Raw genomic sequence first — 15491 nt, 5'->3', positions numbered from 1 at the left:
AGGGAGGGAGTTAAGGGGAGGATCCCCATTTTGGCAGTTTTGTTTGCCTCCAGGCAGGAAGTGAGCAGGAGGGCCTGGGGAAGGAAGGAAAGCAGGTTCATCCAAACAGGCCTCCCTCCTAGGCCAGAAACTTTCCCCCTTTCCCCAGTGATAGCACAGCGGTAGGGCATTTGCCTTGCACACAGCCAACCCAGGACAGAACTGGGTTTGATCCCTGGCATCCCACATGGTCGTTCCCCAGCCCTACCCCAGACTGCTAGGAGTGACTTCTGAGCACAGAGCCAGAAGTAACTAACCCATGAGTGCTGCTGGGTGTGACTCACACACAAAAAGAAAGAAAGAAATTTGGGGGATGGGGGCATGGACCCGCTCCCAGGGCAGGCAGAGAGTGGGAGGGTGAAGAAAAGCTTAACTTTTTCCCCTGTCCTCCACAAGCCCTGCCCACCATGCAATTTCTGGGCTCTCCCCCAGGATTGTCCCCAGGGCGCCCTCTGTGGGTCTCCCCCACATTGTCCAGTGTTCAAGCATCGAATAGAACAGTGACACCAGGGGGGAACCCCCTTGGCTACTCACACACCAAGGTAGCAGCAGAACCAGGCAGGGGGAATCGGGTCTGTCCCCTCTGCCATTTCCCTGGCAGCAAGGGCAAGAGGGGTCTTACACTCCGCTGTCTGCCACCCCTGCACCCCCTCACTTATACCGTCCTGCCCCAGAGAACCCCTCAGTTCCTCCCTCACTGGCTCGCAGGAGAGGCCTGCTGCACCATGCAGACCAGAGATGGGGCCAGGCCTCCCTCTCGCATGCTGCCCGCCTCAGCTTCTCTCCAGGGAGCTCCCCCCACCCAGCCCACCCGAGCATGGCCCCCCCAGTCACCCCGATGTCCAGGCCCAGCCCACCCCCCACCCACCCACCCACCCAGATGTTCTTTTCTTCCATCTCTAGCAAGTGCTGAGTCTGTGAATAAAGCCACTTTACCAGCGGGCACCATTGAGCTTCCCTGGTCTTACTGGGAGGAAGGGGGGAAAGTGGGTGCCGGCTCTCTGTGGAATGAGGGTATGTATCCAGGAAGCAAACGTCGGGCAGCTGGACCCACTGAATTTCACAGGCCCTGGCACCCCAGAACCCATGTCTCAGGTGAGTAATCAAATGGCTACACCTGGGTACCAGAAGTGGGGAGACTTGGAGAACACGCCCACCTGCCCCTAGCCTGCCATTCTGTGTCACCCACAGTGGGCACTGATGCCAATCCCCAGAGGCCTCAGATTACTTGCTGGGGGATATGGGGGACACTAGCAAACTTGGGTGTTATTTTAAGAGGTACTGCTTGCTCCTTGCTTGTCTCAAGAAGGTAGACTTAGGGGGCTGGGCTGGAGTGATAGTTTTGTGAGGCAGGTGTTTGCCTTGCACACGACGGGCCAGGGTTTGATCCCCGGCATCTCATATGATCCCCAGAGCCTGCCAGGAGTGAGTAATTCCTGAGTTCAGAGCCAGGAGTAACACCTGAACTAAACACTACCAGGTGTGGTTCAAAAAAAAAAAAAAAAGGAAGGAAGGAAGGAAGGAAGGGAGGGAGGGAGGGAGGGGGGGGGGGAGGGAGGAAGGAAGGAAGGAAGGAAGGAAGGAAGGAAGGAAAGGAAGGAAGGAGGGAGGAAGGAGGGAAGGAAGGAGGGAGGGAAGGAAGGAAGGAAGGAAGGAAGGAAGGAAGGAAGGAAGGAAGGAAGGAAGGAAGGAAGGAAGGAAGGAAGGAAGGAAGGAAGGAAGGAAGGAAGGAAGGAAGAAGATTTGAGACACAGTGATAGTCCAGTGGGGAGGGCGGGAGGGCACTGTTGCCTTGCACAACATTGACCTGGGTTTAATCTCCAGCATCCCATAAAGTCCCCTCAGCACTGTTAAGAGTGATTCATGAGGGCAAAATCAGGAGTTACCCCTGAGCATTGCCAGGTATAGCTTCAAAACAAAACCAAAAAAGTCAAGATAGATTTCAGGGCTGAAGGTACTATAACAAGTAGTGTGTTGGCATTGCATATTGTCAACCCTGGTTTGATCTCCAAACCCACATAGTCCCCTGAGCACAGAGCCAAGAATAAGCCCTAAACCTCCCTGATTGTGAATCTGCACACACACACACACACACACACACACACACACACACATTATTTCTGGTGGTGAGTGGGCTGGATTTTTTCTTTAAGTGGGGAGCCAATAGGTTGAGGAGCGTCTTCTCCATCAGCTTTGCATTATGTTTCAGCTCAGGACCCTGTCCCATTAGGCATCTCAGAACTGCACCAAAGACCTTCTGACCAGTAGGGACACTAAAATCCTGGAACCTAGGAAGTGGTATGGGGTGATCATACAAAGCAGCCCCTAGGCTTTCTGTCTACCACCTCCTGACCCCCAAATTTGAGGGATGGTTGAGGTGATATGGCTGGAAACATTCAGGCCTGGTTCTATGGGGACCCCAAAGCTGAAAATAAAGGAATTCTCGAAGTTTTTTTTGGTTTTTTGTTTTTGTTTTCGGGTCACACCCGGCAGTGCTCAGGGGTTACTCCTAGTTCTCAGAAGTCGCTCCTGGCAGGCTCTGGGGACCATATGGGATGCCGGATTCGAACCACCGTCCTTCTACATGCAAGGCAAATGCCCTACCTCCATGCTATCTCTCCGGCCAAATCCTAGGAGGTTAACCCCACAGGTCATAGCAATGGTTGTTGGGGAGAGACCGATTTAAGACCATCCTTAGGTTCAGTGAGTTGCTGAAAGGTTGTACAGAACTAAGCCAGGCTGTTAACTTAGAAATGTAGCTCTGGGCCCGGAGAGATAGCACAGCGGCGTTTGCCTTGCAAGCAGCTGATCCAGGACCAAAGGTGGTTGGTTCAAATCCTGGTGTCCCATATGGTCCCCCGTGCTTGCCAGGAGCTATTTCTGAGCAGACAGCCAGGAGTAACCCCTGAGCACCGCCAGGTGTGGCCCAAAAAACAAAAAAAAAGAAAAAGAACAAAAAAGAAATGTAGCTCTGAACCAGTGTGATAATACAAGAGGGGCTGTTATTTTACAGAAGTAAAGTGTTTGCCTTGCACACTGCTAACCTGGGATGGACCTGGGTTCAATCCTAGCATCCTATATGGTCCCCCAAGCCTGCCAGAAGTGACTTCTGAGTGCAGAGCCAGGAGTAACCCCTGAGCACCACCGGGTATGCCCTTCCCCCAAATACAACAGAAAGGGCATTTGTCTTGCATGCAGCCAGCCTGGGTTCATTCCCCAGCATTCTTTATGGTCCCCTGAGCTCCACCAGGAGTAATTCCTGAGTTCAGAGCCAGGAGTAAACCCTGAATATTACCAGGTGTGACCCAAAAGCCAAAAGAGAAATGTAGCTTGTCCCAGTGAAAGGATCCCAAAAAATCAGCAAAGGAAAGGCCATAAGAGACCAGGTGTGATTGGCCCATAGATCCTGGGGACAGCACAGATATTTCCCAGCACTGGGACATGACAGTAGGTATAAAGAGTTTTTAGAACCCTCACTGGGGGGCCAGAGAGATAGCACGGAGGTAAGGCGTTGCCTTTCATGCAGAAGATCATCAGTTTGAATCCGGCTTCCCATATGGTCCCCCGTGCCTGCCAGGAGCAATTTCTGAGCATGGAGCCAAGAGTTTCCCCTGAGCACTGCCGGGTGTGACCCAAAAACAAGAAACAAACAAACAAAAAAAAAAACCTCACTCAAGGCAAGCCACCTGCAGCTGGTTCAGGTAAGTATGAGTGACCTTTGTCTCCATCCTCCCCAGAGGTTAATCCATACCTGTGTAATCCAAAGTCCCCACTTTAGGGACCAGAAAGATAGTACAGTGCAGAGGGCACTTGCCTTGAACAAAGACAACCCAGGGTCAAATTCATATGGTTCCCGAACACCACCAGGAGTCATTCTTGAATGCAGAATCAGGACTACAAGCTCCTGAGCATCGCCAGGTATGGAAAAAAAAAGAAAAAGTCCCCACTGTAGGGTACTTATCTAGTACCCTACACCCACTAGAAATATTTTTGCCAGGCCACAGAAATAGAGCTCAGTAGGTTGAGTGCACGCTTTGCTCACAGGAGGTTCACTCTCTGGGACCCCCTGGGTCACTGTGCTCTTCCAGGAGTGACCTCAAAGCACAGAGCCATGAGTTTTCCTGACACTTCCTAGATGTGACCAGGGCCGGAGTGATAGCACAGTGGCAGGGCTTTTGCCTTGCACACAGCTAACCCAGGATGGACCGGGTTTGATCCCCAGCGTCCCATATGGTCCTCCAAGCCAGGAGCAATTTCTGAGTGCATAGCCAGGAGTACCCCCTGAGTGTCACTGGGTGTGGCCCAAACCCCCCCCCAAAAAAAAAAAACTAGATGTGACCCAAAGAAGAAACAGAAAACAAGCTAACAAATAAATCACATCATGAGCATAAACTACTGAGCTATTATCAAGACCTCAAGATTTTTTTGTTTTGTTTTGTTTTGTTTTGGGGTCACCATATCAGTGCCGCTCAAGGGTTATTGCTCCTAGTGGGACCGGAGAGATGGCACAATGATGGGGTGTTTGACTTGAATGCAGCCGACTTGGGAGGGACTCTGTTCCATTCCCAGCATCCCATGTGTTCTCCAGCCTGCCAGGGGTGATTTCTGAGTGCAGAGCTAGGATTAAACCCTTAGTGCCGCGGGATGTGGGCCAGAAACCAATCGATCAATTAACAAGTAAATAAATAGGGGCTGGAGAGATAGCATGGAGGTAAGGCATTTGCCCTGCATGCAGAAGGTCCGTGGTTCGAATCCCGGCATCCCATATGGTTCCCTGAGCCTGCCAGAAACGATTTCTGAGCATAGAGCCAGGAGTAACCCCTGAGTGATGTGTTACCCAAAAACAAACAAACAAAAAAAGTAAATAAATAAAGTTTCAAATAAATAAAGTTTGTTTTTTAAAAATAAAAAAAAAAAAAGAAATTGTTTCTAGCAGGCTCTGGGGATTATATGGGATGCTGGGGATTGAACTCAGGTCAGGGCTGCAAAGCAAATGCCCTACCTGCTGTGTTATTGCTCCAGCTCCTGCCCCAAGACATTTTTTTGTTTTGTTTTGTTTTGTTTGGTTTTTGGTTTTTGGGCCACACCCTGCGTTGCTCAGGGGTTACTCCTGGCTGTCTACTCAGAAATAGCTCCTGGCAGGCACGGGGGACCATATGGGACACCGGGATTCAAACCAACCACCTTTGGTCCTGGATCGGCTGCTTGCAAGGCAAACGCTGCGGCTGTGCTATCTCTCCAGGCCCCGCCCCGAGACATTTTTATCTGGTGACCAGTGCAGAGTAAAACCAGGCTCTTACACGTAGGAAACATGTGCTTTACCACTGAGTCCCATCCCTGGCCCTGCAAACATCAGGCAAGACAGTCTCAGGATCCAATCAAAGGTCTGACCTTTCTTTGGCACATGCAAGATTTTCACCACCTTGGCCTGCTACTTCATTCACCTTTTAGTTTGTAGTGGACCTAGTTCATTCAGCAAGCTCCCAGCAACCCTTGGGAGTTCAATAAATAAGTTACCAAAGTATCCCCAAATTTACTGCATGAGAAGCTCTAGGGCAAGAGCCCAGTGACCTGCTTCCTCAAGCCCTGGTGGGGAGAGTGATGGAGCGCCAGAAATTGAGAGAATATTGACCTAAAGAAATGAGGGTCTGGGTGGGGCAGAGAGGAGCAGGGACCCACCCCACCCAAGAAGCTAGCAAGCTAGCAAGAATCCCAGAAGTCTTTGCAAAGAACTCCCAACAGCCTCAGGGGAGGGGGCAGGTTTGGAGCAGAGTTAGCAGGAAACGCAGCCCCAAGAACAAGGATGAAAATTTTGCAACACCCATGGTTCTGCAATGCCGATTCTGCAACGCTGTCTTCCTCTCCCATCAGCTTAACTCCTGCGGGGTCAGCTCAAGATCCTGAGATTCTTCCATTTCATCTCCTCTCAACCTGAGCCTCTTGCCCTGTGTGTTGGCCCTTTGTGGGAGGCAGCAGAAAGGAGATTCTGGGAAGCTAAAGGAGAAAGGGCTCAGGATCTTAGCCTGGACTCTCATGAGGCCAGAAGTGGGGCTCAAAGTCACTATGGTGAAGCCCAGAGAAAAAGAAAGGGGGTAAGGGGGGCCATGTAGCAGACTCCAACATCCCCATGTGGTTTCCTGAACCCCTCCAGGAGTGAGCCCTGAACCCAGCTAGAAAAAAGCATTGAGTATCTCTTAATGAACACACACAGTTGCTATGGAGAACAGAAATGTAATGACAGTGGTCCAGGTCCTTAACATACACACACACACACACACACACACACACACACACACACACACACACCTCCTATCCTCATACACACATATATGCCCTGTTCCTTTGCCAAACACTGCCACATCTCTCTCTCTCTTTCTCTCTCTCGCTCTCTCTCTCTCTCTCTCACACACACACACACACACACACACACACACACACATTCTCTCTTCAACACACACATTCTCCCTCTTCACCCACACACACAACCATTGTCACACATACCCTCTCCTTTCACCACACACAAACCACAGTCCTCATTTTCCTTTTCTGTTTCTTCGAAAGGGAATGGAGGCCTCAGGGAAGCACTGGGAGGTTGAGGGCTCTAATCAGCTGTCCCCCCTACAAGGATGAGGGTGCCCCCATCAAAACCTCACAACTGCCCACACTTCCCTGCTGGCCCCCTCCTTCCACCCGGAGAGCAGCCCTGGCTCTGAGAAAGGAGGAGACAGAAGGTATGGTCCTTGAGGGCCAGCCCGGAAGCCCGGATCCCTGCAGATCCACCTGTCAGACGTGCAGGAAATGACTTGAGTCCCCTGGGCCAAGGTGGCAGGGCCTGGAGGCTATCCAAGCCAAACACTGCACCCCTCCTGCCTGAGGGAGTCCTTGACCCCAACAACAAGGGCAGTTCCAGCCTGATCAGGAAGCAGGGGACTTGGAAGTGAAGGCTCCTAGCTCCCGGACCAGCTCCTGGCAGGCTCAGATCTGGCCAAGAGAGGGTGCCCGCTCCTCCCAGCCGCCTGGCACCTCCATTTCCAACATAACACGTTAGCACCATCTTCAGGCGATAGAGGGAATAGCTCCTCAAAGATGGGCTCAGAGCTGATTCCTGGCCCAATAGGACCTGCCTACTGGAGATGATCTAGAGCAGCCAAGGATCCAGGAGGATCTTTCTCCCAGGAGGATCTACTCTCAGTGCTCAGGGAGCACCTCCTACAGGAGAGGGTCCAGAGGAAGACAAGGCCTCCAGGAGGACCTGCTCACTGACAAACTTTTGTTTGTTTGTTGACCCCACTAGGCCATGCTCAAGAATTACTCCCAACTCTGCACTCAGGGATCACTCCAGTCGGGGTTCAGAGACCATATGTGGTGCTGAGAATCGAACCCACGTCCACCACCTGCAAGGCAAACGCCCTCCCCCACGATGCTATCTCTCGGGCCCCTCACTTGGAAGCCTCCAGAGACAAGCCCTTCCTCTCTCCCATGTTCCAAGCTCACCAGACAGTAACAGATATTATCCAACTACACACCTTTTGTTTTGTTTTGTTTTGGGGCCACACCCAGCAGCGCTTGGGGTTATTCCAGACTCTGCATTTAGGAATCTCTCTTGATTGGCTGGGTGGGTAGACCATATGGGATGTTGGGGATTGAACCTGGGTCAGCCACATGCAAAGCAAATACCTTACCTACTGTACTATCACTCCAGCCCCTAACCGCACACCTTTTGCCTAAAATGCTAAAAATAATTCTGTACAGGCTGGAGAGATAGTAGCAGGTACTTGCATTGATGTTGTCAACTCAGGCTTCATCCCTGGCAACCCATTTGCTTCCCTGAGCCTCACCAGAAGTAATCCCTGAGTGCAAAGCCAGCAGTAAGCCTTAATACTGGCCAGAGGTGGCCTCAAAGCCAACAAATAGAAAAGAATCCTGTAATTCATCTTTGGTAAAATAAGCCTAAAAGTAACTTTTCTGAATGATAGCACAGCAGAGAGAGTATTGCATGCGGCCAGCCAACCAGGTTAAATCCCCAGCATCCCAAGATTGGTCCCCCAAGCATTGCCAGAAATGACCCCTCAGCACAGAGCTTGGATTAACCCCTGAGCACTGCCAGGTATGGCCCAAAAACAAAACAAAACAGAAGTTACTCTTTCTGTAAAAATCCAGATAATTGATATTTGAGACCCTGGGGCCCAAGAGACATAATTAAGGATATTTTATAATTTATAAACTATTATAGATTATCATCTATGTTATATATTTTATAATACGTTGTAATATCTGTTATAAACTATAAACTATTCAACTTGATTGCTATTCAGCTTGATACTGTTCAGCAAACACAACCACAAACCTGGCTGAAGTCCCTCAAAACTGCATTTGCATTTCACTGAGATTGCAAGTTCCTGAGATTCTCTCGGATCACCAAGCATTCTTCCTCGGATCTACTTTTCAAGCCCTTTGAAAATGCAAAACCCATTCTTAGCTCACTGTGGGTACCAAAATGGGCCCATTCATTGCCAGCCCTGCTTGACTGGCCCCGTGCCCATCTGTGTTCCGTTCGCCAGCCAAAGTGATTTGGCCAAAACTCCTGCTGCCAGCCCCTTGCTCACAATCAGCTAACAGCTTAGATTAAAATGTGAGCATGTGAGATTCCAGAAGCTTCCCTCTCCACCCTCCTTATGTCTTCAGACTCAAGAGCTGAAGAGCCCCTTCCCCCACAGAGCCTAGATCCTTGCTCTGAAGTCCTCCTCATCCTCCCTAGGCCCTGTGCTTATTCCTTGGTTCTTTTTTCTCCCTCTTATTCCTCTGCCTAAAATTTTCCTACTCTGCTAAATCCTGTTTTCTTTACACTCTGCTCACAAAGCTTCTGACACCGCATTGATTGGCACAAACTGTTCTCCGTACCAGCTGGCTGTCTTCCAATTCCTCTGACTCTGCCTGGAGTTATGGGTAGATCCTGCACCCCTGACTTCACCAGCCAGTCACCAGCAATCTGGAGGTTACCCTATGCTTCTACCTTATTTACTGACAATTTAAGGATCTCCACAATTCTCTCAGGTTTTGTGATTTGTGGTAATGGCTCACTGAAGTCCAGAAAACACTTTTAGGGTTGGCAAGATAGTACAATGAGTAGGGTGCTTGCTTGCCTTGCACATGGCCATTAGGGGTTCAATTCCCAACAGCATATTTGGTCTCCCAAGCCTTCCAGGAGTGATCCCTGAGCACAGAGCTAGCAGAAAGCTCTAAGCACAGCTAGGTGTGGCTTCAAGAATGAAAAGAGAGAGAGAGAAAGAGAGAGAGAGCACCTATAAGAATATCTTTAGAAGTACCTATAAAAGTACCTACAGTAGTACCAATAAGAATACCTATAGAAGTACCTGCAAGAGTACCTGTCAAAATATCTATAGCAGTACCTGTAAAAAAAAAATACCTGTAAGAGTACCTATAAAAGTACTTGTAGAAGTTCCTATAGATGTACTTGTATGAGTACTTACAGAAGGACCTATAAAAATGCCTGGAGAGATAGCACAGCAGTCAGGCGTTTGCCTTGCACACAGCCGACCCAGGATGGATGGTGCTTTGAATCCCAGCATTCCACATGGCCGAGCCTGCCAGGAGTGATTTCTGATCGCAGAGTCAGGAGTAACCCCTGAGCACTGCTGGGTGTGGTCCAAAAGCAAAGCAAACATGGGGCTGGATCAGTGGCACAAGAGGTAACACATCTGCCTTGAAAGTGCTAGCCTAGGATGGACCCATGGTTCAATCCCCCAGCATCACATATGGTCCCCCCCAAGCCAGGAGTGATTTCTGAGAGCATATCCAAGAGTAATCCCTGAGCATCAAATGGGTGTGCCCCCCCAAAAAAAATAAATAAATAAAAACCCAAAAACAAAGCAAACAGACAAAAATAATTGCAGAACTGCCTGTAGCCATATCTGGAATAGGAATGTTCTATCTCCTAGCACAAAGAACTTTGGTATTTCACCAACTCAGAAAGATTTTCTTGTTGCTCTTTCTGTTTCTTGGGGGTTTTGTTTGTTTGTTTGTAGGGCTGGGGATCCAACCCTGATCTCATGAACACTAGAAAGGTACTTTCACCCTTGAGCCACATCCCAGCCCTTTCAGAAGCTCCATGACTTGAGGAACCTTTTTGATGGCTTCCTCATGTAGGTATCATCTAGAAAGAAGTAAAGGGCTAGAGAGATAGGACAGACATAAAGGTCCTTGTCTTGCACTTAGCCACCTCCAGTTCAATCCCCTGTACCCCAAACCCCTCCAGGAATGCCCCGAAGCACAGAACTAGTAATATGCCCTGAATGCCACTGGGTGTGGCCTAAAAACAAAACAACCCCCCCAAAAAAGATAACAGAATAGAAAAAGGGCCTCTACTGACAAGAAGATGAGTTAAATTGGAAAGGATGTCTAACCAACACCGCCTTATTATAGCACGTTTCAAAGAGGAATTAGAATTTGTGATTTTTGAGTTAACATAACAAATAAGAAATTTTGGGGCCAGAGAGATAGCATGAAGGTAAGGCACATGCCTTGCATGCAGGAGGACTGTGGTTCGAGTCCCAACATCCCATATGGTCCCCCGTGCCTGCCAGGAGTGATTTCTGAGTGCAGAGCTAGGAGTAACCCCTGAGCACTACTGGGTGTGGCCCAAAAACAAAAACAAAAGAAAAATTTTTAGGAATGACATGATTATAGGGCCAGCGAGATAGTACAGCAGGTAGGGTACTTGCCCAATTTCAAAACCGAACATGCCATAGTGTCCCCTAAGTACCATCAGGAGAGATCCCTAAATAGAGCCAGAAGTAAGCCCTGCCAGGTGTAGCTCCAACCCCCCCCCACAAAAAGTGCTTACTTATGAGGAAAAGGTAGGTATGTATAGATGAAAAATATACAATGAACATACATCCCCAGACATTTCATATACAAAAAAAGGTGGAAAATGGCTGGAGAGAAAGTACAAAGAATAAAGCCTTACTCTTACTCTGGTACCATTTAGGATCACCAGGAGTGATCCCTGAACATGTAAGCCCTGAGCACAGAGCTAGGAGTAAGCCTTGATGTGGCACCCCAAAGAAGAAAACAAGGAAAAGCAAAACTGGAGTCAAAGACCAATCACTAATACAAAAGACAAGGGGCCGGGGAGATAGCATGGAGGTAAGGCATTTGCTTTGCATGCAGAAGAATGGTGGTTCGAATTCCGGCATCCCATATGGTCCTCCGAGCCTGCCAGGAGCACTTTCTGAGCGTAGAGCCAGAGTAACCCCTGAGCGCTGCTGGGTGTGACCCAAAAACCAAAAAAGACACTCCTATTACCCATAGGATCTCTGTCACTCTGGACAGTGCAAGGTAGGAGTTGGGGGTCTGTGAAGTTGGATAAATTACATCTTGATCCTGATTCCTTATCTATAAAAGATGAATCATCATACTGGACCAGGTCTACAGGAAGTTCTCAGAAAACATTGAGTTTCCTTCCCCACACCCTGTGCTTTTCATTTTCCCTTTCTTGCGCATGGGATACACAGGTCAGATGATGGTCCCTCGGGATTAGTAAGACTCCAAGCACATTGTCTTTAACAATAATAGGATCTGAAACATGCCACTTTGGCAACTGGGTGCCAACTTCCATGACTGTACTCAACTTTCAGTTTCGTCCCCAACATGCCAACACTAGTTATGTTTTGGGGAATCATCTGGGTTCCTCTTGGCTCCTGTTGCTTAGACATCACTCCCAGCAGTGGGCCTCAGAGCACCACTCAACTATCCTGGTGTTTACTCTTTTTTTTTTTTTTTTATGGTTTTTGGGTCACACCCAGCAGCACTCAAGGATTACTCCTGGCTCTATGCTCAGAAATCGCCCCTGGCAGGCACCGGCACCATATGGGATGCCGAGATTTGAAACAACGTCCTTCTGCATGCAAGGCAAATGCCTTACTGTTGTGCTATCTCTCCGGCCCCATGGTGTTTATTCTTAATCATTCCCCAAATCTTATCCCCAAAGGCGTTCTCAATCTTCATACACACACACACACACACACACACACACACACACACATGATAGGCCAAAAGATCAATAATTGATATGGGGGCCCTGAGAGATAGCACAGCACTGTTTGCCTTGCAAGCAGCCGATCCAGGACCAAAGGTGGTTGGTTCGAATCCGGGTGTCCCATATGGTCCCCCGTTCCTGCCAGGAGCTATTTCTGAGCAGACAGCCAGGAGTAACCCCTGAACAACGCTGGGTGTGGTCCAAAAACAAAAACAAAAAAAAAAATTGATATGGACGATAGGGGGCCAGAGCAGGAGTTGGGGCCAGAGGGATAGTGCAGCAGTGGGGTGTTTGCCTGGCACGCAGCTGATCCAAGACGAACCTCAATTCGATCCCCAGCATCCCATATGGTCTCCCAAGCCAGGAGCGATTTCTGAGCACATAGCCAGGAGTAACCCCTGGGTGTCACCATGTGTGACCCCCACTTAGCAATAACTAAGTGGATAGGGCATTTGCTTCGAACATGGCCAACCTGGATTTGATCCCTGGCATTCCATATGGCCCCCGAGCCCGCCAGGAGTATTTTCTGAGCTCAGAGCCAGGAGTAGACTGGGTGTGCCCCCCAGTCTATATGAACAAAATCTATATGGACAACTGTCCTTGTCCCAAAATCTAAAGATAAGAAGTTTGTCCTTAGTTTACCCTTCCTGAAAAAATATAAAGTTAAAGATAAAAACAGGAGGCCAGAGAGCTTGTAGAGAGGGTAGGCCTCTTACTGGCTTGTGGCTCACTCAGGTTTGATCAGGGAACCTCAAAAGGATCCCCAAAGCAAGAGGGATCCTTGAGCATAGAGCCAGGAGGAAGCCCTGAGCACCACCAGGTGTGGCCCCAAAGCAAATAAATAAGGTCAGTCTTCCTCATTTTTGTCCTTTTCCAAGAGCCTACCCCTCAGGCTTGTAGATAAGAGGGAATAAGCCTCAGAGGACCAGCACTACAGGGATTTTTATCTGGACTGCTACTCACTTTCCTGTTCTTTCCCTATAAAAATCTTCCTTTGGGACTGGAGAGACACATGGCCAACCCAGGTTCTATCTCCATTAACCCAAAAATTTGTCCCCAGAGCCCTGACAGAATGTGAAATGATGCCTGAGTACAGAGCCATGAGTAGGCCCCAAGCACAGCCTGGAGTGGCCCAAAAATTAAAATCCGGGCCTGGAGAGATAGCACAGCGGTGTTTGCCTTGCAAGCAGCCGATCCAGGACCAAAGGTGGTTGGTTCGAATCCCGGTGTCCCATATGGTCCCCCGTGCCTGCCAGGAGCTATTTCTGAGCAGACAGCCAGGAGCACCGCCAGGTGTGGCCCAAATACCAAAAAAAATTTTTTTAATCCTCCCCCCCTTTCAAAAACAAAGAAAAACAGCAAAGCTCTTTCTCAGACCCTCATGTATCTCTATTTGATCAGCAGTGGAAGAGCCAGACCTTCTGCCCTTACTTCATCCTGACAACTGATAGCAGCAGGGGACTTTAACCCCATTGTGTGTGGATTTAAAGGAAAGAATTCTCCATTTAACAAATATTGAAGTCACTAGGAGAAGGCGCCACTTGCTTCTCTTCTGACTCAACTCAAAACTATTCACTGATGTTTATGCCTTCCATAAAGCTGAGGTGTGAATTTAAATATTATTGCCAGGGCAACGCATGATAAAGGAAGACAAGCTATCAGAATCTGCAGTTTTTTCAAAGGTTACTTTCACAGGACAAAGTAACAAGCTCTTACATCTGATTGTGTGACAAGGCTCCTTGTTTAGAAATAACATTGGCAAGGATGGTTTTATATACTGAAGAGAATCCTTTTTTTTTTCTTTTCTTTTCTGCTGCTTCAGGAAAAGGAGGGAGGCAGGAGAGATTTAGTTCCTGCTTTGTAGACCCTGCAGGGAGCAATCTCCAAGCTTCAGCTAGGAGAGGTTTGGCTCGAAGATTTAAAATAAAGGGTTGGGGGGCCGGAGAGATAGCACAGCAGCGTTTGCCTTGCAAGCAGCCGACCCAGGACCTAAGGTGGTTGGTTCCAATCCCACCGGGAATGGCCAAAAACCAAAAACAAAACAAAAACAAACAAAAAAAAATAAAAGGGTTGAGAGCTGGAACAATAGATAACACACAGCTGACCCAAGAAGGACCTGGTTTCGACCCCCGGAGTATCATTTGGTCCCCCAAGCCAGGAGCGATTTCAGAGCACAGAGCCAGGAGTAACCCCAGGCATCACCAGTGTGACCCAAAAATCAATCAATCTATCAATAAAGGGCTGGGGGTTGGAACTGGACTGAATACAGCTTGTAGGGTGCTTCCCTTGCATTTGGTCCACATGGGTTTGATTCCTTGGAATACCATATTGTCCTCAGAGCACTGTCAGGAGTAATTCTTTGGTGTAGGGTCAGGAGTAACCCCTAGCACTGCCTAGTGTGACCCCAAGAACAAAGAAGGAGGAGGAGGAGGAGGAGGAGGAGGAGGAGGAGGAGGAGGAGGTGGAGGAGGAGGAGGTGGAGGAGGAGGAGAAGGTGAGAGAGAGGAGGGAAGAGGAGAGGAGGAGAGAAGAAGAAGAAGAAGAAGAAGAAGAAGAAGAAGAAGAAGAAGAAGAAGAAGAAGAAGAAGAAGAAGAAGAAGAAGAAAAGAAGAAGAAGAAGAAAAGAAGAAGAAGAAGAAGAAATGACATATTACAGCAGTAGGGAGTTTGCCTTGCATGCAGCCAAACTGAGACAGACTCGGGTTCGATCCCCAGCATCCCATATGGTCCCTCAAGCCTGCCAGGAGCGATTTCTGAACACAGAGCCAGGAATAACCCCTGAGTCCCACCAGGTATGACCCAAAAATAAAACAAAAACAAAACCAAAGAAATGATATATTCCATACCCCATAGCCACCACCACATCAACTTGTCAGAAACTTATAGTATTCTTGGAAGAGATCAAAAGTAAAGATGCAAAAACTCATGGATGCACCGCTCTCAAGACTGAGGCAACCTATATGGGGGAGACCGAGTTCTGCCCCTGCTGAAGCCCCAGCAGCCAAGCTCACATCCCACTGTTGCCACAGTTTCACTAGTTCAACTTCATAACTTGACCTCCCATTTCCACAGAGACACCTAAACACAAAAACTCCAGTGGTGTCAGGTTTGGAGCTGAAAACCCTGGGTCCTCTCAGAGTGGGGGGTTGGTGGGCAGCCACCAACCTTCCCCCTCCTTCCAGAGACCCCAGAAGTCACAGATATGTCCCATAGTCTCCGCCATTTTGACTCATCAGACCAGATCCACAGATACTGGTATTCCTGGAACTCGTGGCAGCATATGTGGCTCCATGACACCTCCAAACTCCTCAATGCTAACACCCCTGTAGAAAAATGCCAAATTAGAGGAGAAAGTAGAATAGAAATTCAACAAACAAACAACACAGAATGCACA

The sequence above is a fragment of the Suncus etruscus genome, chromosome 9 (assembly GCF_024139225.1).
Source record: "Suncus etruscus isolate mSunEtr1 chromosome 9, mSunEtr1.pri.cur, whole genome shotgun sequence".
Taxonomy (NCBI): domain Eukaryota; kingdom Metazoa; phylum Chordata; class Mammalia; order Eulipotyphla; family Soricidae; genus Suncus; species Suncus etruscus.
The sequence above is the reverse complement of the archived record's forward strand: the minus strand, read 5'-3'. Positions refer to the sequence as shown.